Source organism: Anomaloglossus baeobatrachus, chromosome 8, assembly GCF_048569485.1.
Source record: "Anomaloglossus baeobatrachus isolate aAnoBae1 chromosome 8, aAnoBae1.hap1, whole genome shotgun sequence".
NCBI lineage: Eukaryota > Metazoa > Chordata > Amphibia > Anura > Aromobatidae > Anomaloglossus > Anomaloglossus baeobatrachus.
Window position 1 is genome coordinate 18,712,716 of NC_134360.1, and position 24,060 is coordinate 18,736,775.

Genomic DNA, 24,060 nt, shown 5'->3' on the forward strand with positions numbered 1-24,060 from the left:
TGGCTCGACTTCCTTCTTATCGCAGTGCCCCTGTCCCCTCCCTCAGTTCGCCTGACTATGGCTCGACTTCCTTCTTATCGCAGTGCCCCTGTCCCCTCCCTCAGTTCACCCGGCTATGGCGCGAGCAATATGTTTCATTCACTATGCAAATGTTTCCAAATTTCACCAATTAAGCAACGCTCCCATTTACTGCAAAAAATACATCCTTATTTTTAACACGCTTGCAATAACACGTATTATTCAGATAGTGGGTACTTTTTAGATCTTTCTTCTCCGTCCTCTGAAAGTCTTAATCGATCTTTGAGGCATATTCTTAATTACTTATACGGATAACAAATGAGATTCTTAATAAATTGCTATTGACAACTCTCGGCCGGCGGAGGGGGAAAACAACAATGATTTATGTCACGAAGTTTTGGAAAACAAACAATTTAGTAGATCAGGAATAAAAATGATTTTATGTATAAACAGAGGATGATGATGGTTTTATGTAATATCCGACTGGTGAACGATTAGCTGAATTTAGTCTAATATTTGTTTTTTTTTCTAGCATGTAAAGTACTCTTCCAGTGCCTTGAAAAAGTATTCACCCCCCTAAAATTTTCCACAATTTTTCACGTTGCAACCACAAACTTAAAAGTATTTTCTTGGGATTCTATGTGATACCAATACATAGTAGCAAGTAATTGTGAAGTGTAAAGGATATTATACATGGGTTTTATAAATATTTTAAAAATTAAAATCTGAAAATTGTGACATGCAAATGTATTCAGCCCCCCTGAGTCGATACTTTGCAAGATCACCTTTCTCTGTCTTTTGGGGGATGTCTCTCCAGTTTTGCGCGTCTACATATGACATTTTTGCCCCTTTATCTTTACACGAATGCTTGCTCAGTGAGATTGGATGGAGACGTCTGTGATCAGTAATTTTCAAGTCACAGGAATATGCTTTGATCTGAAATTTCCACGGTAGCTCTTGCAGGATGTTTAGCGTTATTGTCCTGCTGGAAGATGAACCTACGTCCCAGTCTCAAGTCTTTGCAGCCTCTAACAGGTTTTCCTCCAGGATTGCACTGCATTTACTTCCATCCATCATCCCATAAATTCTGACCAGCTTCCCTGCCCCTGCTGAAGAAAAGTCTCCCCACACAGCACACTGCCCCCACCATGTGTGACAGTGGGGATGGTATTTTCAGGGTGATGTGCAGTGTTAGTTTTCCACCGTATGTAGAGCCTTTAGCATTTAACCCCAAAAGTTCTCCTTTGGTGTCATTTCACCAGAACACATTCTTACACTACTTGCCGTGTCCCCTACTTGGCTTTTTAAAAACTGCAAATGGGACTTCTTTTGGCTTGGTTTCAAAAATATTGTTCTTCTTGCCACTTTTCCATGAAGGACAGATTTGTGCAGTATACAACTAATAGTCATCCTGTGGCGAATTCTTCCCCCTGCACTGTCATCTCTACATTTACTCCAGTGACCATGGGTCTCTTGACTGCGTCTCTCATTAGTGCTCTCCTTCCTGGGATGTTAGTTTTGGTGGATGGCCATGTCTTGGTAGGTTTGCAGTTGTGCCTTACTCCATCCATTTTTGCATGATGGATTGAACAGTACTCCATGAGATACTCAGAGTTTGACATATTTTTTTTACAACCTAACCCTGCTTTACTCTTCTCCACAACTTTTTTCCTGACCTGTCTGGTAAGTTCCTTGGTTTTGATACTGTTTGTTCTGTAATGTTCTCAAACAAACCTCTGAGGTGCTCACAGAGCAGATGTAGTTATACTGAGAAGAAATTTCACACAGGTGGACCCAATTTACTAATTAAGTGACTTAAATATACTTCTTTCTCCTCTTGTGAGCCACTTCTTCTCCTTCACCCACCTCCGAAACCATCCATTTTGGAAAACTAGCTGAAATTCACAATCAATTCACTGTGCTGAGCTCCAGCACAGTGAGGTGTTAGAGTTTATTAGCAGGTGTCACCTAAGAACAAGGGTGAAGATAAGTGAGGAGTAGAGATGAACGAAACCAAGGTTCGGTTTTCGTACCGAATACAGACTTTAACAACAAAAGAGAGTTTGTGTTCGGAGTTCGGGTGCTTTACATATGCAAACCACTTGGATGAGAATTGTTATGCTCAGGTACGATCGGTGCTCAGCCTGGTGTGAGCCGCTTGAAGTGTTTGATTGGCTTGCAGTGGGGGTAACAACAGCATGATCAGATGTAGTATGTACCCCCCCAAAAAAATGTAAAGTCACTGCTCACCCGCCCCCAGAAGTGATCTGTTTATGGTGGTTTGCATGTGAGCAGAGGCCCAAACTGCCCAATTAGGGACTTCATTGGGGTTCAGGTCAAGTCCAGGTCCCAAACTGCCCAATTAGGGACTTCATTGGGGTTCAGGTCAAGTCCAGGTCCCAAACCGAACTTTTCCAAAAGTCCGTCTGAACCCGCCGAACCGAACCTTCACGAGTCCGCTCATCTCTAGTGAGGAGTACTCAGCACAATGAGAGACAGGGAGATCATGCTGCAGCTTCATTCAATTATTTTACTACATTACAGAGCTGGATTAACAGCTACACAGCTAAGTACCATTGTATATTGTCATCTATTCTCCGGCTGCTCCTTCTATCTGACTGGTACAGAGAGAAGATAACAGAGAGTAGTAGAGAATGGGTTTCACAGCCGCGCCAAAAGACTACTGGATTCTTCTCAGATTAATGTTTCTTTTATTTCATAACAGGTCAAGTCTACGCGTTTCAGAAGGACACAGCTCCCTTCTTCAGGACAAACCAGCAAAAAAAAGGGATTTGATGATTCTTTGCTGGTTTGTCCTGAAGAAGGGAGCTGTGTCCTTCTGAAACGCGTAGACTTGACCTGTTATGAAATAAAAGAAACATTAATCTGAGAAGAATCCAGTAGTCTTTTGGCGCGGCTGTGAAACCCATTCTCTACTACTCTCTGTTATCTGCCTCTTGGGGACCGCTGCCGGGACTTGGTGTTACATGCTGCTATAGGTGTTGTGACTGTCACAACCCGAATTGGTGAGTAGGATTATTCTTTGCTTCACCCTATATATATTGGGGTAAGACCCTATTGCGCTTTCTTTTTCCACAGTTTTCACTGGTACAGAGAGAAAGAAGAGCAGGATCTCATTGTTTTATGTACTGTGTATAGGAGACATTATTATTGTTTCATTCGAAGAGAGTGTGTCATGCAATGTTTGGCTTTGCACACACCTGCTGGTATGGTGTTGTCAGACTCTGTTCATACCTCAGAGCCTGACAGGCAACCTGAGGCTTCTGGATTGTTCATCCAGAGCCGGGCGTCGGCTGGTTTAGGTTCACTGGTCTTCAACTCTGCAGGAGTTAATTCCTGCAGACTGGTGAGCAGGACCTAGAGCTCAGGTTGCTATTTGCTTTGTGCAGCTTTCTCCTCCCTATATAAAGCACAACTTCCTTCCTGTGTTTGCCAGTGATAGCTTTAGCTTTACCTCCAGCAATTCCTGGTCTTGGTGATTTTCCTTTTTATGGTGATCCGTGTTGCTCTTCTGAGTAGTGTGACCGTTCCTCTGCTGTGTGTTACTTCCCCCCTTTTTCCATTGTTTTCCAGTACACATACTGTCTATCCTTTGTGTTTGAGTTCTGTGTGTATGAGTTTACGTTCTCCCTTGTCCATGTGGTTTGTGGGATTTTGTCTTTGTGTCTTCCGGCCCACCCTGAGGGTGTGCGAGAGGGGGAGTAAGACAGGAATTAGGGTCATGCTGGGGGCTCGGACCTGATTACCATTCAATCTATCTCTGAGATAAGGGACAGTGCAGGGTCTCTAGTCGGAAGGCCAACCTACCTGTGCTGTCATTACATACCCCGTTATACCCCGTCACAGAGTGTGAGTGAACAGCCCATTAGTGACCGCAAATTGGATGCAGTACTCATGGTAGCGTGTACAGTTAAGTAATTAACAGGAAGTGAGTAGAAGCTGCAGCCCTCACTTCCTGTTATTTACTTAAACCTAAAAAGGCGGGGAGAAGGAAGCTGGTGCTGATTGATCGCGGGACTCGCGTGTCATATTAATGTCACGTGGGTCCCAGGAACGCGCATGTTCAGGCATCACTGGAACCACGCCAGCACCGGAAGTGAGTACAGGCTTTATTATTTTTATGGGGACTCACATGGGGAATGAAAAGGGGTTGTCAAAGTGGTGAACAAAGCCTTTAACAGTAGCTGATTGTTTTTCATGTATCGGGAATGTAGCCAAACAGGTGGGATGGGATCTTTTTAGTGGTCCTTCTTGGCTCTTACCGTTCTGCTCCCATTGTAGTGAATGTGATCTGAGCTGCAGCTCATGTGAACGGCCCCGTCACCTCTCTAGTAAACAAGATTAATATTCGACTCAAACAAGGGACAAGGATGACATTAACGTTTTCTCCATCCTTAGAGTCATCAGTTTTTTTTTCACTGACTGTTATTAACAAACTTGAAAAAAAATGATTAAAAACTTGAAAAGTCAAAAGGATGAATCCATTAAATTGATCTAGAAATAGGATTTTCGTCCGCGCGTACTAATTTATTCTCAATGCATTTTCTGCACGATTGGAAGCAACTACCTGAGAATTTTAAAAGTCAGCTTTATCAAATATCAGCAAAACACCGGCGCCGCGGTCTCAACATTTACTTACTGTTGATAAAAATTCAATTTGTAATTTAATGCCTATTACTGTATTAACGCAGGAGGGTGAGAAATCTGCAGTTAAAAGATATATGAAAAAAATGTAATCAGAAAGGATTGGTTGTGTTCAGCATATTGTCTTCTAACCAACAGTGATAAATGTGTATAATTCCAGTCTGTACTGAACTAATGGAGTCATTTATCGGAGACTGTGCACTGACTATGGGAAATACTGCGTGAACGAGGTAGGGGCAGCACCAACCTAGCCCTGCCCGAGGTTATTATTGGGGGTCATTACTGCCTGCCCACTTCATTTAACAAGAGATTAAAGAGCTTGTCTCCTACTTGTACAACTCCTTCTTAAAGCACCACTTCAAAGGTTTTGTGCCACTAATGTAAGGTCCCTGCTTTAGTTTCGTACATATCAGCTGCCATCTTCATCCCATATTGGTGCCACTCCAGTCTGTCTTCAGTAGTTTGTGACTTGCCATATTTCTCCAGTGTTTTCTGGGTGATCTGGAAGTTACAACTCAATACAAGTCTATGAGAGCCAGAATAAGGCTCTCCTAGACTTACATTGAGAACTCATGTCTGCTACCTCTGACTTGCAATCAGTCAGGGGCTGTGGTCACAAGATTGTGGATTGGGCCCGGAGTGCCACCAGGAAAGGCTGAAGATGGCATGTGGTGAGTATAAAACATGGCGCAGTGACTGGCATCACTTCAGCTTTGAAATAAAAGAAAGCGAGCGCCTGTATTTGTTTTGAACAGTCTTTTTGTGCTGACAGGGTGACTTAAAAGCGCCACGCCAACTTTTTTCTTTAAGTTTCAGAGCTGGAGCATGGGAGCACTGACGAGGGGTTAGAACGGTGCACTCCTCCCTTGCCGGCATGCACAGATTGACAGCTTCATTTAACAGGTTAGCTGTGGGCCGAGCTTTGCTTCAACCGTGGCTGTTAGAAGCAGATGATGACTGAATATCACAGCCATCACTTGCTGGGAAATATGCAGGCCCAGTTTGTGAACTCACATCAAAGGCAGGGGGGGGCCACGTATGATGGACATAAGGGGTTAAAACCAGAAAATGGCATAAAAAGTGCTGCATTTTTTCTTCTGTTGATATCATGCATGAATTTGAATTCTAACTTTAAGACAGTACAAGTTAAGGCAAGATTATTAGGAAGCACATGATCCTCATAAAACTCTCAATCGCTTAGTGTACACTCTTAGGCCTCCTTCACATGTCCGTGTCTCCGGTACGTGTTTGGTCTGTTTCCTCACGTGCCGGAGACAAGGGCACACGTAGACCCATTAAAATCAGTGGGTCTGCGCTCACGTGCGTGTTTTGCCATGGACCGTGTGTACCTGTGTGCTCTACACGTAGATGTGACGCCCTGGGCAAGCCAGGGGTCACAGGTCATAACACCACCACACCCTACACCCCGGATAGGTACACTGAAGCTACACCAAAAATCCTTGTTGCCTTCCTCCAGGGGCTGATGTTCACACCAGGGGGTAGGCCAGGCGGTTGGCTCCACCCACCGAGGAGTTCACAGTCCTGGAGGCGGGAAAACCAGGGAGTCGAGTAGAGAGTTGAGTGGAGTTGGAGAAGGAAGTGGTAGAGGAGCAAGTGAGAGGAGTAAAAGTGGAAGAGAAAGTGACAGTTAAGGAAGCCTGAAGTTGGTCCGGGTGTGTGCCCCGGACTGAGACAGCAAGGTCAGCAGACGGCGGTGACCGTCTGCAGGAGAGGCTGATCGCAGGTTGCCGAAAGGACCGTGGACGGGTGGTGGCCCGGCGGTACCGGAGCGGTATACGAAGAGAAGCCAGCACCATTGGCAGGGGCCTTTCGGATCCCGGCAAGGCTAGGAGTCGCCGTGAATTTGCCAAATCCGTCAGTGAAGGGGACCTCCGGGTTTCCAAACAACTAAGTCCCGATTGAAGGCAACAGTCCAACCAGAGAGACACCGCCACCGCCAGGGCACCAGTCTGTCAGGGCCAGCGCCTGCGGGCAAAGAGGGGCTCCTCCGCCCCATATCCAAGCCGGGGAGCGGGTTACCGGTGGGAACCCATCGCTACCAACAGTGAACTTAGGTGCAGGAAAAGTGACAGTCACCGTCAACTACCGGGGAAAAGCAACAGCAGCCGTCCGTGGGAACCGTCTTTCCAGCCGTGTGTTTTACCGAGAACTGTGTCACCGTCTCAGGCTGAGTGAGTACCAACGTGCCGTGTGGCACAGCGCTGCCCCCGCGACCCTGCACCTCACCATGCCCTGCACCGGCCCTGCCATCCCTCATCCCCCCACCTCATCACTGGGCCCCGGGACAACCACCCCCTACCCACGGAGGGGAGAACTAACAATTTTGCTGCTCCCTGTCACCGCTCCCGGGATCCCCATATAGAGCAGCTGTGGTGTCCACACAATCACCACAACCGTGGGTGGCGTCACGGACAATAAATCCCCAAAACCAATCCCCTTTTCACTCACGGGCGAGGAGCGCCGCTCAAGTCCCCGGGATCCGGCACATCGCTCGAGCCACCGAGCAGCAGAGGCCGCAGCAGCGGCGGCAGCCGGACCCGAGCAGAGGGAGAGCGCAGCGTCCCCTCCTCCGCCCACGACATAGACATGTCCGTTTTTCTCCGGCATCACGGGTGTCACACGGATGTGATCCATGTGACACACACCGGAGAAAACAAACGTGTCTGTGAATTAAAAGGAATTTCTATACTCACCCTCTCCAGCTGTCTCTGCAGCTGCTGTCACTTGCTTCCGAACCCTACTCATTATGCTTTGCATATTCACTGCACTGCGAGCCGGAAGCAGCAGCAGTGGGGAGTCGGCAGGATTGGAGACCATAGATCAGCACCACGGACAGCGACGCCAGGGAAAGGTGAGCAGAAAGTTCCTGTTCTCCGTGTGTTATCACGGATAGCACACGGAGAACACACGTGTGCCAAAATCACGGCACACGGAGGGCCATACGCACCTTTGACACGTCCGCGAAAAACGTGCATGATTTTCACGGACATGGGAAAGAGGCCTTAAGCAGTATGGATAGAGTGACCCACATTGAATCAAGTGGTTTTCCCACTCAGGGATGGTGATGGATTGTACTCACTAAGAGGCAAAAAGCTTGATGGTTACAAAGTCTCTTTAAGAGGCCTTAACAGAGGTAGATGATTGCTCTACAGAAAACATTACTATTGTTAACACTCTGCTATTTATTGCTACACTCTGCTGGCAAACACTTCAACTGCACCTCCTTCTTTTAGACATAATCTCTGTCTTCATGATGCACTCATCCATAGTGCTGGTTCTTTTCAAGATCACCATTTCTTATAATAGCAGGGCTGGCAATTTATATACTTTTGTGGCATACGGTCTACTCAATCACACCTCACAGTTCCTCATGTACACGCCCTTGACTTTTTCTGTTTCTGAGTTAGTACTTATCTTCAAACTCAGACTTCAGCACTCAGATATTTCTTATGTGGCAATCCTCACAGTAATGGAAGAAGCTTCTACTCTACTTTTGTATTTAATCTTTGCTCTTATAGTAGCTAAAGTTTATTGCATCGGTGACATATTCTTTACTCCATGCTTCCCTATCCTAGCTAGTCCCTGTGGCACATCGACTGACAAATTTTACGCCCCAATATATTCTAGTTACTTATCTTGAAAAAAATCATTCCTTATTCCTTCTGCAGTTTGTCTGCAGATCCTTGTGGGCTTTAGGTATAGACAACCTGATAGAAAATCCTTCTCCATACAGATCTATGGGACGTGGACATGTAAGCTAATACTAATTCCACACTCTTCATGATGGCAGCCATCATTTCACATATCACTCCAGCTACACATTGGCAGCCTGTCTTGGCATGTTAGACTTGAGGGGGCTTTACACGCAACGATATCGCAAACAATCTGTTGTCGGGGTCACGGAACTTGTGCCGCACATCCGGCGTCGCTAGCGACGTCGTTGCGTGTGACACTTACGAGCGAGTGTTAACGATCAAAATTACTTACCTAATGGTTGATCGTTGACACGTCGTTCATTTCACAAATATCGTTGCTGGTGCAGGACGCAGGTTGTTCGTTGTTCCTGAGGCAGCACATATCGCTACGTGAGACACCCCGGGAATGACGAACAACAACGTACCTGCGTCCTGCCGGCAATGAGGTGGGAGTGTCGTTAATGCGGCTGCTCTCCGCCCCTTCGCTTCTATTGGCGGGCCGCTATGTGACGTCGCTGTGATGGCGCACGAACCTCCCCCTTAAAAAAGAGATTGTTCGCCGCCCACAGCGACGTCGCTAGGAAGGTAAGTATGTGTGACGGGTACTAGCGATTTTGTCCGCCACGGGCAGCGATTTGCCCGTGACGCGCAAACGACGGGGGTGGGTGCTTTCACGAGCGACATCGCTAGCAATGTCGCTGCGTGTAAAGCAGGCTTAAGGGCATCTCCTACAAAATGTTAAACACTTATACTCACCTCTGGTGCCAATGCCATTCCAGTTGTGTCTGCTTTTGCTCTTTCTCCCGGGGCTTCCATGACGTTGTTACTTCACACGAGCCCTGCACCCAATCAATTTTACTATTTCCATCTTCAGGGCTGTGGCTGGCGGCTAACTTGAAGGCGGAAAGAGTGAAGCCGGCACTGATTGGGCGCAAGGTGTTGCTCTGTCACTTGGTACCTGAGATAGCGAGCACCGATACCATCGGAACAGCAGTGGCACCGGAGGTGAGTATAAATGGTTTTATTTTAACTGAGGCAAACACTCAGATTGAGAAGGTGTTGGCCGAGTAGTGGACAACCCCTCAAGCAGCAATTTTCTTCGTAGAATTTCTACAATATTGTTTGAGTCTCAAGCAGAGATGCTGGAGGCTAGCAAATCGGATGATTTTAACGCTTGTTAATTTTGCTTTTAGAGGACTTGAGCTGCTCAGTTTCAAAAGCAGACAACCTTTACTATATATTCCGTTAGCCCTGGTGTCATAACGTAGAAATGTAATTCTTAAATGTAATTCTTCAACATATTCTAAAGTATCAGTCCCATTCTAGGAAAATAATCCCAAGGGCTGTCTTGGTGATCTGTCCGCACTGCAGGGATCATGCTGTCATGTTGACTTGTCAAAGAGGATCAAGTAGGGGTTTGGGGACTCGCTTGGTTATTCAGTGTCCACTTCTGTAAGAATGGAAGCATCTGTTTCAGTAAACTGTGAATATCAGGGAATCAGATAGCGGTTATTGGATTTCTGACATATAAAAGAGCTCATGTTAGTGTCACATTTTCAATATGATTAAACATAGCTACAGTATTCCTTCATTCTGCTCATCCAATTGTCACAGGAGTGACGAGTAACGGAGCAAGGGCACCTAGACTGGTCCTCAGACTGGGGACCCGGCGCTGTCCCTTATCCCAGAGGCACACCCTATGGGGGCGAGGTCTGGACCTCCAGCATGACCCTAACTCCTAAATAGCCTTGGTCTAACACACCCTCTACCCCACCTCTGTGGAGGGCTGGGACAAAAGGTAACAAACCCCACAAATAATACAGACAGGGGAGACTCTGTAACGTCAATCCAGGAGGGGACCACACAGGACCATGCACCTGACTCCCCCGAGGAAGGTACCACAAGCTAACCCCTATACAGGGACTGTCGGGCGCAACCTCAGAGAGCCTAGATGCACAGCAGCCGGGATTAGCAGGGTACACTGGGTAGCGTCCTATTCGGTCCACGGTAGAAGCCGTAACTAGCCTAAGACAGATGCAGACTGGCGGGATCAGGACAAGGACCAGGACTGAAGACAGGTGCAGGCTGATGGACTCAGGAGGAGTACGCAGCTGGCTGTTACAAGAGGTGACCAGAGGAGACGGTAGAACGTACATACTCAGACTGGCACTCAGGATCTGCAGGCAGAGACAGAGTTAATGGAAGCACAAAGGGACCTGAACAACTAGAACACAGACAAGGCTTCAGGGACACGTTGAACAAGCACCACCCAAAGGAAAAGGAAGTCTTAAGTACCCAGTACCTGTCAGCAGCAATATCTGGATAAATGGTGCTGGCCCTTTCAGAAAAGGTGAGCACGTGCGCCCGCGCCCTAGTGCGCATGCGCGAAGCCCGAGATCCGGACGCCAGAGCTGGAGATTCAGGAGAGGAGGCAGAATGCAGGCGTGCAGGACACCGATTGGGCAGCACCTCACGACGCTGAAACCGGAGGGCAGAAGGTGCAGGCGGCGCTGCTGCACAGCGGCTGTGAGCACGGCACACGAGAATCGGAGTGGCGAGTGACGAGCGGTGCAGCCACCCCTGGTGCGTGACAGACTCAAAACACAAACACACTGCAAACAGACACAGGGGAGAGACAACACAAGCACAGGAAGAAATAAGATACAGAGAGGAAATAAACTGACAACAGGGATATTTAAACACCGCACAAGATATCATATAACTGATCATCAGAAACTGGATCAAACGCTAAGACTGGACTCTCTGGAGCAATGCTGGAGCTATAATTGGCAATGAGGAACCGGATCCAGTACCTAATAAAAGATGGAGGCAGCAATGAGTGGTCATTAGCAACCTGAGCTTTTAGCAGAAGTTCACAAGCCAACAGGAATGAACTCCTGCTGCATTGATGAGCAGTGAACAAGAAACAGCCAGCGTCCGGCTCTGGCTAAACAACTAAGAGACACCAGATTGCCTGTCAGAAGTCACGCTGCACTAAGACGTGGCCCGGAATAGTACAGCAGAGCCACCACAAGGTGGCAACAAAGTAACATCATGCTGTACTAAGACGTGAGCCAGAGTAGTACAGCAAACTCACCACAAGGTGGCAGTAGAGTTGTCAGAGAGCTGAGTCAGCAACAGGAAGTCAAAACAATATACAAGGGGTGAATGAACTCAGAGTCAGAAGCAAGCAAAGGGGTCAGGAGCAGAATGGTAATAGAGAACGTCAAAGGTAGAGACAAAGCCAAGTCAGGGACGGGAGCGTAAGTCAAGTATCTGGAAGTCCAAACTACAAATAATGGTATGACAAGTGGGATGGGGCCAGTGAGGACAGACAGACACAGGTTAGGCGGAAGAGGGTGCATGGCAGGGCAGATCGGGTACCTCAACAGAGCCAGCTACACACTCTATGAGACATAGACTATCCCTGGCGCTGAACCAGAGGCGCAGCACCCAGATATAGAATCCCGGAAACCAGAACGAGGCAGGGAGAAATTAACCCCTGACATGACCAGGCCAGAGCTGGGAGATACCACAGATACCAGCCTGGATCATGACATCAGACTCTGCAGTGGGAAAAGAGCCCAACGCCTCCATGACACCTAGCGAGTGCAGAGCAGAACACCGCATGACACCAATGTCTTGATGGTTAATGAAAACGTGACTTAAGCAGGCTTTACACGCTACAAGATCGCTACAGCGATCTCGTTGGGGTCACGGATTTTGTGACGCACATCCGGCCGCTGTAGCGATCTCGTTGTGTGTGACTCCTAGGAGCGATTTTGGATCATTACAAAAACGTCCAAAATCGCTCCTCGTTGACACTTCTCAAATATCGCTGCTGCAGCGTGTACGATGTTGTTCCTCGTTCCTGCGGCAGCACACATCGCTCCGTGTGACGCCGCAGGAGCGAGGACCCTCACCTTACCTGCCACCGCCCGCAATGCGGAAGGAATGAGGTGGGCGGGATGTTATGTCCCGCTAATCTCCTCCCCTCCGCTTTGATTGGGCGGCTGCTTAGTGACGTCGCTGTGACGCCGCACGGACCGCCCCCTTAGAAAGGAGGCGGTTCGCCGGTCATAGCGACGTTGCTAGGCAGGTAAGTATGTGTGACGGGTCCGGGCGATGTTGTGCGCCACGGGCAGCGATTTGCCCGTCTTGCACAACCGATGGGGGCGGGTACCCACGCTAGCGATATCGGTACCGATATCGCAGTGTGTAAAGTGGCCTTTAGGAAAATCTGTTACTTAAATGTACATCCAAAATGGGCTTTGGAAATGTTTGGTTAATGTTTAGCACTGAGCGCTATAATGTGATGGTTCACCCTTTGAAGGGCTGTGTTCATCATACATCTTCAGGAGGAAACGTCTCTCTGCTTGCCAGTGGTGGTGCATTCCTGGAGGATGATAGTCCAGACCAACGTAATGGTTGAGTTACTAATCTGAAATGTGCATTCTCGGGTTCTCTTAGAAGAGACAGCTTTGCTTGTGCAACATGGGAGAAGCAAAGGGGCAATGAAGCTGGCCGGATCACTGGATCAGGATAGTATCAGAGTGGAACCAACAAGCCCTATAGCAAATAACCAGAAAGTGCATGCTTCAAATGCTAGACAACGATCGGTAAACTATAGAGGCCAGAGAGGATATTTAATAAGATATCAATTGCAAAGATGATGGTTTTTATAAGTATTTTGCAATTTCAACCATTGACAACCCAACTTTTTTCTGTAAAGCTACAAATCACTTGGTTCCACATTCCGTAAGTATTTAGTGACGTGGCACATTGTGGCAGTCAATGAAGAGGCTCACAGTAATATCAGAAGGTTTGGCTAGTAGAGATGGGAGAATAGTAACTATTCGTGGTCGGATTATTCGTAACAAATCCCAAAGTGTCATTCCGATATTCATCATGAATACAGACCCTAATGCAAGTCAAGCATTTTTCTTGCCGTGCCGAATACTGGAATAGTCCTCGGTAATCGGTAAGCTTTATCCGAACACAAATACTTATTATTTGCCCATCACTATTGGTTGGCTAATAAACAGAGATTCTCTTTGCCTCTAGCATAGCTAATTCTGCTAATGTTTATGGCCATAAAAGATGCCAGATCTCTAGAGTCATTACCAGGCTTAGAGTACTGCTCAAAAAGACAGAATAAAGGCCAAACCCCTTACCTCTCCCAGTCCTTTTTGTGCAACTCACACAGAAATAGTGCTCCTTGTTTCCACCCTCTATGATAACTTTTTCATGGCTCCCATGCAGTATGATTCCCGAAAGATGTCCCCAAAGCATCAGCCCCTGAAGAAGCATCCTCTTGTGGCGAAACGCATTGAGTCCCCATTGCATATGGCACTTTATTGTACCGTGTCACTGCTTAGCTCACATATATTCTTTTGATACTGCATTTTTTATGTATTACCTGTACTTGTATTTCGAACTTTTTCATTAATACTATTTTATATCACTTTGCAAATGTTATTTTATATCTTTTTCAGATCTTCATTATATTTATGTGTATCGCTGGTGTCTCTGCAGGGGTGCTGACTTACTCACTGCCCTGGCCATGTCCTGCTCTCCCCTGCTGTCATGTGGACTTCCACATGCTCTCCTGCCTTTTTCCCCTCTCGGGCCCTGAGGGTTCCCGGGAGTGCACCTAAGATGCGCGCGTTCACACCGACCCTCCTCTTAAAGAGCCAGCACACTATTTCCCGGAAATGCCTCTCAGCTTATGGCTGAGAAGCCCTGTGTATTTATGGCACCCTCCCATTAGGGGAGGTGCCTACACAACGCTCCTAGTTAGTTAGTGTCCCAGTCTGCTTCTAGATTGTTGTCAGGCTCCTGTGCTCCTGTCCTGTTCACCCTGTACCTGCCTTCCCATACCTGTGTGCCCACTATACCTGTCCATACCCACCTCTCAAGTGTGCCTTAGTCATTCCTCCTGTACCTGAGTCCGTCACCTGTCCTGGGGGTCAGCTGAGACAGTCCTGGTCACTGCCCTGGGAGTTCTACCTGGCGTCGTTAAGCCCCTCCTACTATAGGGTAAGCCCGGGATCCCCCTGTGGTCCAATGGGTCCATTAAGCCCGCTCGTTGCCCCTTCACCAGCCGCGAGCGTTACATTATGTATCTCTATTGGTTATCATGTTGGTCATTTGGGTTGCCTCCCAGTGACAGATTTTGGCCTAGGAAACAGTTTATTGTGCAATGTGCACTTTTAGGCTATGTGCCCACGAAGAAATGTTGCTGCAGATATTTCTGCAGCAAAATCCGCAGCATTCCCCCGGAAAACGCACCTTTACATTGGTGCGGTTTTGGTGCGTTTTCGGTGCGGTTTTTGCTGCGGATTTTGCTGCGGATTTTGCTGCGGATTTTCATCTTTGCAAACTATTGTGTGTCTGAATAAAATGTTTTTATGTGACTGTTTATAGTTTTGCGTCTTCTATATAATAAAGATATAGATTGTTAAAATAAAGATATATCATTTCCATATGACTGCTTCCACTTTTCCAGTCTGGATTAAGGAATCCACCTTTTCTTTCTTGAATAAATCGCAGACAGAAAATCTTTTCACGTGTTATAGGAAGACGAAGATTTACTTTATTCCCTATTAGGGTAAAAACATACATGCGCGAAAAACCAGCGAGGAAGCGATAGATGTTTATCCGTGGAAACAATTCCTATGAGAGCGCGTTGTAGCTGTGATCATGTCGCTTGTCATCCATCATTTCAAGGGAAAGTTACAGGTAACAAATGTCTGAAAATATACATTTTTAGAAATGGATTTAAAAAGCCAAATTAAGTTATACTAATTTGTTTCCAACAAACCTATAAATCAATATATTCATAGCTCCTCCTGCAGGATGACACGCTGCCGCCGCTCAGGCTTCATCTTCAACACGACAGGTTCCCTATAGGATATGAGATAAAATATTATTGTATGTTACTATAAAAAAAATAGTCTGAAAATACAAAGTAACCTTTCGTGGTGTACAACATATTTGCTTTCAGCACTTATACACACAGGCACTGATTCATCAAGATCGGGGATTTTCTCGGGGTTGGAGTCAGATGATCCTGATTCATTACAAATTATTGGATATTGATCTCATATGATTTTTTTTTAAGTAATTTGAAGGGGTGTCTGTGTGTTAGAAGAATTCCTTTAAATAAGATGTCAAGATGTGACTGTTGGATAACAAGGGATAGGGGGTTCCTTTACTGTCCCTCATGCTTGGGGACCATAGGCTATCCCTGACCTCCAGATTATTCCTGAAGGTAGAGATGCTGGAGTCTAGGCTATCCCTGACCTCCAGATTACTCCTAAAGGTGGAGATGCTGGAGTCTAGGCTATCCCTGACCTCCAGATTACACCTGAAGGTGGAGATGCTGGAGTCTAGGCTATCCCTGACCTCCAGATTACTCCTAAAGGTGGAGATGCTGGAGTCTAGGCTATCCCTGACCTCCAGATTACACCTGAAGGTGGAGATGCTGGAGTCTAGGCTATCCCTGACCTCCAGATTACTCCTAAAGGTGGAGATGCTTGAGTCTAGGCTATCTCTGACCTCCAGATTACTCCTTAAGGTGGAGATGCTGAAGTCTAGGCTATCCCTGACCTCCAGATTACTCTTAAAGGTGGATATGTTTGAGTCTAGGCTATCCCTGACCTTCAGATTACTTCTCAAGGTGGAGATGCTGGAGTCTAGGCTATCCCTGACCTCCAGATTACTCCAGAAGGTGGAGATGCTGGAGTCTAGGCTATCTCTGATCTCCAGATTACTCCAGAAGGTGGAGATGCTGGAGTCTAGGCTATCTCTGATCTCCAGATTACTCCAGAAGGTGGAGATGCTGGAGTCTAGGCTATCTCTGATCTCCAGATTACTCCAGAAGGTGGAGATGCTTGAGTCTAGGCTATCTTTGACCTCCAGATTACTCCTTAAGATGGAGATGCTGGAGTCTACGCTATCCCTGACCTCCAGATTACTCCTGAAATTGGAGATGCTGGAGTCTAGGCTATCCCTGACCTCCAGATTACTCCTAAAGATGGAGATGCTTTAGTCTAGGCTATCTCTGACCTCCAGATTACTCCTTAAGGTGGAGATGCTGAAGTCTAGGCTATCCCTGACCTCCAGATTACTCTTAAAGGTGGATATGTTTGAGTCTAGGCTATCCCTGACCTTCAGATTACTTCTCAAGGTGGAGATGCTGGAGTCTAGGCTATCCCTGACCTCCAGATTACTCCAGAAGGTGGAGATGCTGGAGTCTAGGCTATCTCTGATCTCCAGATTACTCCAGAAGGTGGAGATGCTGGAGTCTAGGCTATCTCTGATCTCCAGATTACTCCAGAAGGTGGAGATGCTGGAGTCTAGGCTATCTCTGATCTCCAGATTACTCCAGAAGGTGGAGATGCTTGAGTCTAGGCTATCTTTGACCTCCAGATTACTCCTTAAGATGGAGATGCTGGAGTCTACGCTATCCCTGACCTCCAGATTACTCCTGAAATTGGAGATGCTGGAGTCTAGGCTATCCCTGACCTCCAGATTACTCCTAAAGATGGAGATGCTTTAGTCTAGGCTATCTCTGACCTCCAGATTACTCCTTAAGGTGGAGATGCTGGAGTCTAGGCTATCCCTGACCTCCAGATTACTCCTGAAGGCGGAGATGCTGAAGTTTAGGCTATCCCTGACTTCCAGATTACTCCTAAAGGTGTAGACGTCGGAGTGCCATGCCCGTCAATTCTCCTGACCAGATCCAATCTGTTACCTCCTCCAAGGAAAGGAAGGGACAGGAATGTGATGTAAGCACAGATTAAGAAAGACAGGGGAAACTCAAAACTCAGACACACTTCAAACTCACAGGAATAAACAGTAAGAGACAAAGGAGAAAAGCAAGAGCAGGAAAGTAGCAACAAAAGACAACAAGTGTTAACACCACAATCACTCACAGCAATAATGCACAACAACCACCAGTAATTCTGGATCACAACACCTCACCAGACCAGAATAGGTAAATTCCTATATTCAATGTTTGCATGCCTTAGCATCTCAGAGTGCAGATGTAAAGTATATATTTTAGCGTATATTTCATGTTCAGTTTGAACCTGCTCACATTTGTCTATTAGGAAGTGCCATCAGTTTTCTCATCTTAGATTATAGGGTCCTGCCTTCTGAGGCATTTAGGTAGGGACCTAGCATAGGAGATACGCCTTGACACTGACTGCTGGACTAACATAAGAACTGGCATTCACATTTGTCTGTTGGGAAGTGTTGCTAGTTTTCTCATTTTAGGAAACTGGAGAACCCCCAAAGAAACCTACACCAACATAAGAAGAACATACAAACTCCTTTCAGATCTTGTTCTTGATGAGATTTGAACCCAGGATGGCAATGGTGGAAAGGAACAGTGTTGACCACTGAGCCATAGGGACGCTTCTAAGACCAATAATAAAAAAACACTCTGTAACAGTGACTCCCACTCTGATGGGTTTGATCCGTTTCATCCTATGGGCAACCAATGATTTTCAGGGAAAGTGGGAGGCAAGAAGAGGCAAGCTACACCTGTGTAATAGGGTGAGAGCGAATAATACAGGGATCCTCGACTGGGACCCTGAGCTGTCCCTTATCCCGACAGTAGACTTAATGGTAGTCAGGTTCGAGCCTACAACTTGGTCCTGTTTCCTGTCCTGGCCCTAATCACTATGTCCCCACCACACAGGGGATTGGCCCAGACGGCGCTCCCAAAAACTTGATCAACACAGAACAACAGATGGGGGTAAACAAACACATGCACACCTAAAACCTGCACCAGGGTATATCCAAAGTATACGGGTAAGGGTACAAAGAAGAGAAGGTAGTAGAAACAACTTACAACAATCACAGCAGATAGCAGCAGTAGTCCTCTCTGCTCCCCGGCTAGCTCCTAACCGAATAGAATAACCGGTAACAAGTCCAGGAAGCAGAGGACTTATATCCTGTCCAGAAGTTGATTAACTGCTGCCGGCTTAGCTAGTCTGCTGCTGCACCAGAGGAAGCATTAACCCTTAAGGAAAAAAATATGTTTAAAGTGCATGGTCCAGATGATAAGGTAAGAGCTAGCCCTGAGCCTGCCCCTATACACGTGACAACCAGCTGATTGTCTGGGATCGGTGCTAACAGCTGTCTTACCAGTTATAACAGCTGGGTTTAGTAACATTAGACCTTTGAGGATCAGCTGAACGTAAGACAAACCCTTTAAGATAAGGTGTTTCTTGTGTGTCGCCCAGGGTTATGGGGTACTCGGTCCCGGGCGGTGTAAAACTGGGAAATGTCACTTTGGTAGCCGTTGCCCGGTTCAGTGCCCTGGGTGCTTTTAAAAAGGGCTATATTTACATGGAAGTTTAAATGAAAGTTCATATGTGACACCACTTGCGGTTTGCGGCAATGTGGATGGAGCCGCCACTGCACAGTCTTTGCTACTGGGGCTGGTGTTAGTGGCAGCCTGGATGTTAGGCCCTCTGCAAGCAAGGCCAGGCCCCAGAGGATAGGTGAGGTAGAAGAAGGTAGGCCACACAAGGGGTTGGAGTGTAACTGGTTTCTTTTAATCACAGTAAGCTGCAAACTGGTCACCCGAGGCCGGCTGGTCTTAACCGTGGTCCCCTTAGTCCCAGTGACAGTTTAGTGACCTGGTGGCTTCTTTCCCCTGCACCTGTCTTTGGTTGGTGGGTCTCCATGGCTTGGAGCGGCTGGGGGTCCCCTACTGGTTTTCTCTTAACGGCAGTTCGTATGACGGTAGCGTGAAACCTGTGGGGTTGGACTCTCTGGTCCTGTCCCCGGTTGTCCCGTTGCTACTGTGTCCCGAACTACAAGGTCAGTGAGGTCCTTGATGGTCCCCTCACTGTGCAGATTTTATCAGGTCTGCCTGGAGCGTTTGCCTGGCCTAGGATTCTGTACCCCGTCGGTGCGCGGTTCCGGGAGTAATTCATCGTACTCTACTGGCAACCAACCACTCTCTCCGGTCACTGTGACACTCCTCTCAGTGCGTCACTTGCTTCCTCCTTCTCCGACTCTCAGACTCTAACTACTCACTGTCCACTGTCTGCCCCTCCCACCTGGTCACCTAGTGGACTGGATCCGCTCCACCTCTAAGTGTCCATCCATTGGTCCAACCCTAGCCTGGCACCAGTCTTTGGGGAATTTGGGGAAAAACAGGGATTAACTGGAATGTCTGATTGTTATGGGCACTGGTCTTCTGGGTCCCTAGGGGGTTGGCCCTGCATCCTGGTGAGGATGCAGCACCTGGTAGCTCCCTGATGGCTTCAGGGGCGCTACATTTGCACTAACGGCACCAATTTTGCAAGTTATTTTAACCCCCCCCCAAAAAAAACACTATTGAGTTTTATAAAGTACGTTGCTCGGCTCCCTCTTTAATGTACAATGCAAAATAATGATCCGAATTTGTGCTTAGCAGCAGATTGGATGATCTAAAGCACGACTTAAACAGAGTGTTCCTGTTTTTCTCACTCGTATTCATCATCAAGAAAATTGAAAGAAAATTCGAAGAATAATTATACCCCCTTGAGCATAATGCTGTTAATCTATATCAGCTATTAAAAGCATAGGTATGATGACTAGCGAAGGATACAATCTGCGAGATTTCCTCTCCTATAGGCAGAATCTCCAATATAACACACTCACTCCACATCCATCATAATAATTACCGTGTCATAATTCGCACTCGTCTTGGCGCGGCCGCAGCAAGATAAAGGAGGCATTTAAGATAAAAATGCTTCTTACTCAGTAACTTACATCAACATATTCTGCATGTCTTATTTATTCGCTGTGTTATTGATTAAAATATGATTTCTGTTATCTGTTGGCGAAATGTAAATGATCTTTTATAAAACGCTGCGTATGGGAACGCTATTCACAAGATGTCGCCCATAAATTAAAGCAATGTGTTTGCATTTGCAGAGGTTATACATTCTTGGCATAGTCTTCGGAATCTGATTTTCTTTAGGTAAAACTGGTACAAGTCGTTCTTTTATAAGAGGGCGCTAAAAGAAAATATCTACTTGGTGGCTAAAGGCCCCCGTCACACGCAGCGATATCGCTAGCGAGCGTACCTGCCCCCGTCGTTTGTGCGTCACTGGCAAATTGCTGCCCGTGGCGCACAATATCGTTAGGAGCCATCACACGGACATGCCTGCCTCGCTGTGGCCGGCAAACCGCCTCCTTTCTAATGGGGCAGTTCGTGCGGCATCACAGCGGCGTTAATAAGCGGCTGCCCAATAGAAGCGGAGGGGCGGAGATGAGCGGGACATAACATCCCGCCCACCTCCTTCCTTCCTCATTGCCGGCGGCCGCAGGTAAGATGTAGTTCGTCGTTTCCGAGGTGTCACACGTAGCGATGTGTGCTACCTCGGGAACGACGAACAACCTACGTCCTCAACAATCAACGATTTTTTTAAAATGAACGACGTGTCAACGATGGACTATTTGGTGGGTATTTTCCATCGTTAACGGTCGCTCGTTGGTGTCACACGCAACAATGTTGCTAACGAGGCCAGATGTGCGTCACAGAATCCGTGACCCCGGCGATATATCGTTAGATACCTCGTTGCGTGTAACGAGGCCTTAAGGCTTCTTTCACACTGCGTTCCGGGCTCCATTCAGTGGGCTTCCATCTGAACTTCCCGCAAAACGGGTTTCAGACGTATGTTATAGTCAGTGGCCCTTTTGTCACATACGTCCAAAAACAGGTTTTCGGGGGGTTCAGGCGGAAGCCCTGACGGGAACTCTGAATGGAGATCAGAACACAGTGTGAAAGCGACCTTACACTTCAATGGCTGGAAAAATCAACCTGGTCTTCCTTTGTTGCAAGGGCTTTTCAAAAAGATTTTTACTTGGCCATTTCTACTTCTGTGGTGGGAGAAACCAACTTCATCTTCCTTGGGTGTGCTCCTCACAATTTGTCCCTTCCATGTTGGTCAGATGTACCCTTGTATATATAGACGTATATTTCCCCACTCATTATGTAGTAATGTCCCCCATCCTGTTCTAATTTCCCCCATCTTGGGTTTCTTCAAGGTATATATGTCCCCATACTGGTATATATGTCCCCCATATTAGGCTCCCTCCTGGTATATATGTCCCCATCCTGGTATATATGTCCCCCATTCTGGGCCCCTTCAAGTTACATATGTCCCCCATCCTGTTCTAATGTACCATATTCTGGCTCCTCCCTGGTATATATGTCCCCCATTCTGGGCTCCTTCCTGGTATCTACAGTATATCTCCATCTTGGAATATATATTCCCCATCTTGGTATATATGTCCCTCATCCTGGTTCCCTTCCAGATATATATGTCCCCCCATCCTGATATATATATGTCCCCTTTCTGGTATATATGCTCCCCTTCATGAAACCATTCCGGTAAGTATGGCCCTATCCTGGTATATATATCCCACATCCTGGTATATATGTCATCCACCCTGATATATAATATATATATATATATATATATATATATATACATATATACATATATATATATATATATATATATATATATGTGGAACTTATATACCTTCCATGTATATATGTCCAACATCCTGGGAACTTTATGGGATATATGTCCCTCTTCCTGGTATATATATCCCCCATTCTTGTATATATGTCCTCCTTCCAGGTATAAATGTCCCACATCCTGCGCCCTTCCTGTAATATTTGTGTCACGTCCTGGACCCCATTCCTGGTATGCATATCCCACATGGTATATATATATATATATATATTCCCCATTATGCCGCTGTTCTTTAACTCATTAAAATAACAAACAAACATTACATTCACCTTACTACACTCTATGACATGCGGCATCCTCTTCCGTAGCTTGTGTGTGACGCCCTGGGCAAGCCAGGGGTCACAGGTCATCACACCACCACACCCTACATCCCAGTTAGGAACACCAAAGCTACTGAAATCCTTGTTGCCTTCCTCCAGGGGCTGATGTTCACACCAGGGGTTGGGCCAGGCGGTTGGCTCCGCCCACCGAGGAGTACACAGCCCTGGAGGCAGGAAGAACCAGGCAGTCAGCTCAGGGAAGAGCTTGAGTCAAGGAAGAAGAAGCAAGTTGAGCTAAGGAGTCAAGAGAGGGAAGTGAAGGAGTAAACAGTGGAGTGGTAAAGGAGCTAAGTGAAGTGAAAGTGAAGTAGTAGTGGAGCAAAGAAGAAAAGGAGTAAAAGTGAGAGCAGAAAGGCCTGAAGTTAGTCCAGCTGTGTGCAGGACAGAGTCAGCAAGGTCAGCAACGGCGGTGACAGTCTGGAGGGGGACTGCTCGGAGGTTGCTGGAAGGACCGCGGATGGGTAGTGGCCCGGCGGTCTGGAGCAGTATACGAAGAACAGTCAGCACCATGGCAGGGGCCTCTCGGACCCCGGCAAGGCTAGGAGTTGCCATAATTTGCCAAATCCGTCAGTGAAGGGGACGTCTGTCTCCAAACAACCAAGTCCCGACTGAAGGCAACAGTCCAACCATTGAAGAGAGACACCGCCACCGCCAGGGCACCAGTTTCTCAGGGCCAGCGCCTGCGGGCAAAGTAGGGCTCCTCCGGCCCATATCCAAGCCGGGGAGCGGGTTACCGGTGGGAACCCATCGCTACCAACAAGGAAACATTAGGTGCAGGACAAAGGGACATCACCGTCACCTACTGGGATAGCAAGTGCAGCCGTCCGTGGGAACCGTCTTTCTAGCCGTGTGGTTTACCGAAAAACTGTGTCAACGTCTCAGGCTGAGTGAGTACCACAGTGCCGCAAGGCACAGCGCTGCCCCCGCGTCCCTGCGCCCACCAAGCCCTGCATCTCCCAACTCATCACTGGGCCCCGGGATCACCAACCCCTACCCACGGAGGGGGCAACACAACAACTGGCTGCTCCATACCATCCTTCCCGGGATCCCCATACAGATCAGCGGTGGTGCCAACAAATCACCACAACCGGACAATAACCAATCCCCACACCCAAACAATCCCCTTTCACTCACGGGCGAGGAGCGCCGCTCGAGAGTCCCCGGGATCCGGCCCATCGCTCGAGCCACCGAGCAGCGGCAGCAGCAGGCCGCAGCGGCAGCCGGACCCGAGCAGCAGTGGGAGAGCGCGGCGTCCCCTCCTCCGCCCGCGACAACTTGGCGTCATGAACAGGATCTTACCGCTCTGCCGTTGGGTAGAGGTGCGCCTTGTGACCGCCGGAGGTATCCGGCTGAAAATTTCCAGAAGTCGCCATCTTTGGCGCGAAAAGTTCCCGCTCGAGCATCTTCTCGAGTAGCAGAGGCACGAAAACCAAAACTCCGCCCCAAAAAAGGAGGGGCCGAAAAGAAGCTAAGGGGGATGCGATGGCGGCTGGCTGCATGTAGACGCAGCTATAAAAGTAGGGACGCCAGGACTCTGCAGCGATACTGGGTTCCTGGAAGGCACGATTGCCAAGATGTACAACCCAACTCCCAACGAGGAAGCCCCCGCGCCCGGCACGGCGACGTGGTTGAGGGACCGGACCGTCCCGCTGAGTAATCGTCTGCAGGCCCATATGCAACTCCTCCTGGAGGAGTGGGAGACCGACATGGCGGACGTGGTGGCTGCTATGTGGAGACGCGAGGTTGAAGAGGAGTTGGAGGAGCGGGTAAGCGACCCACGCCCCT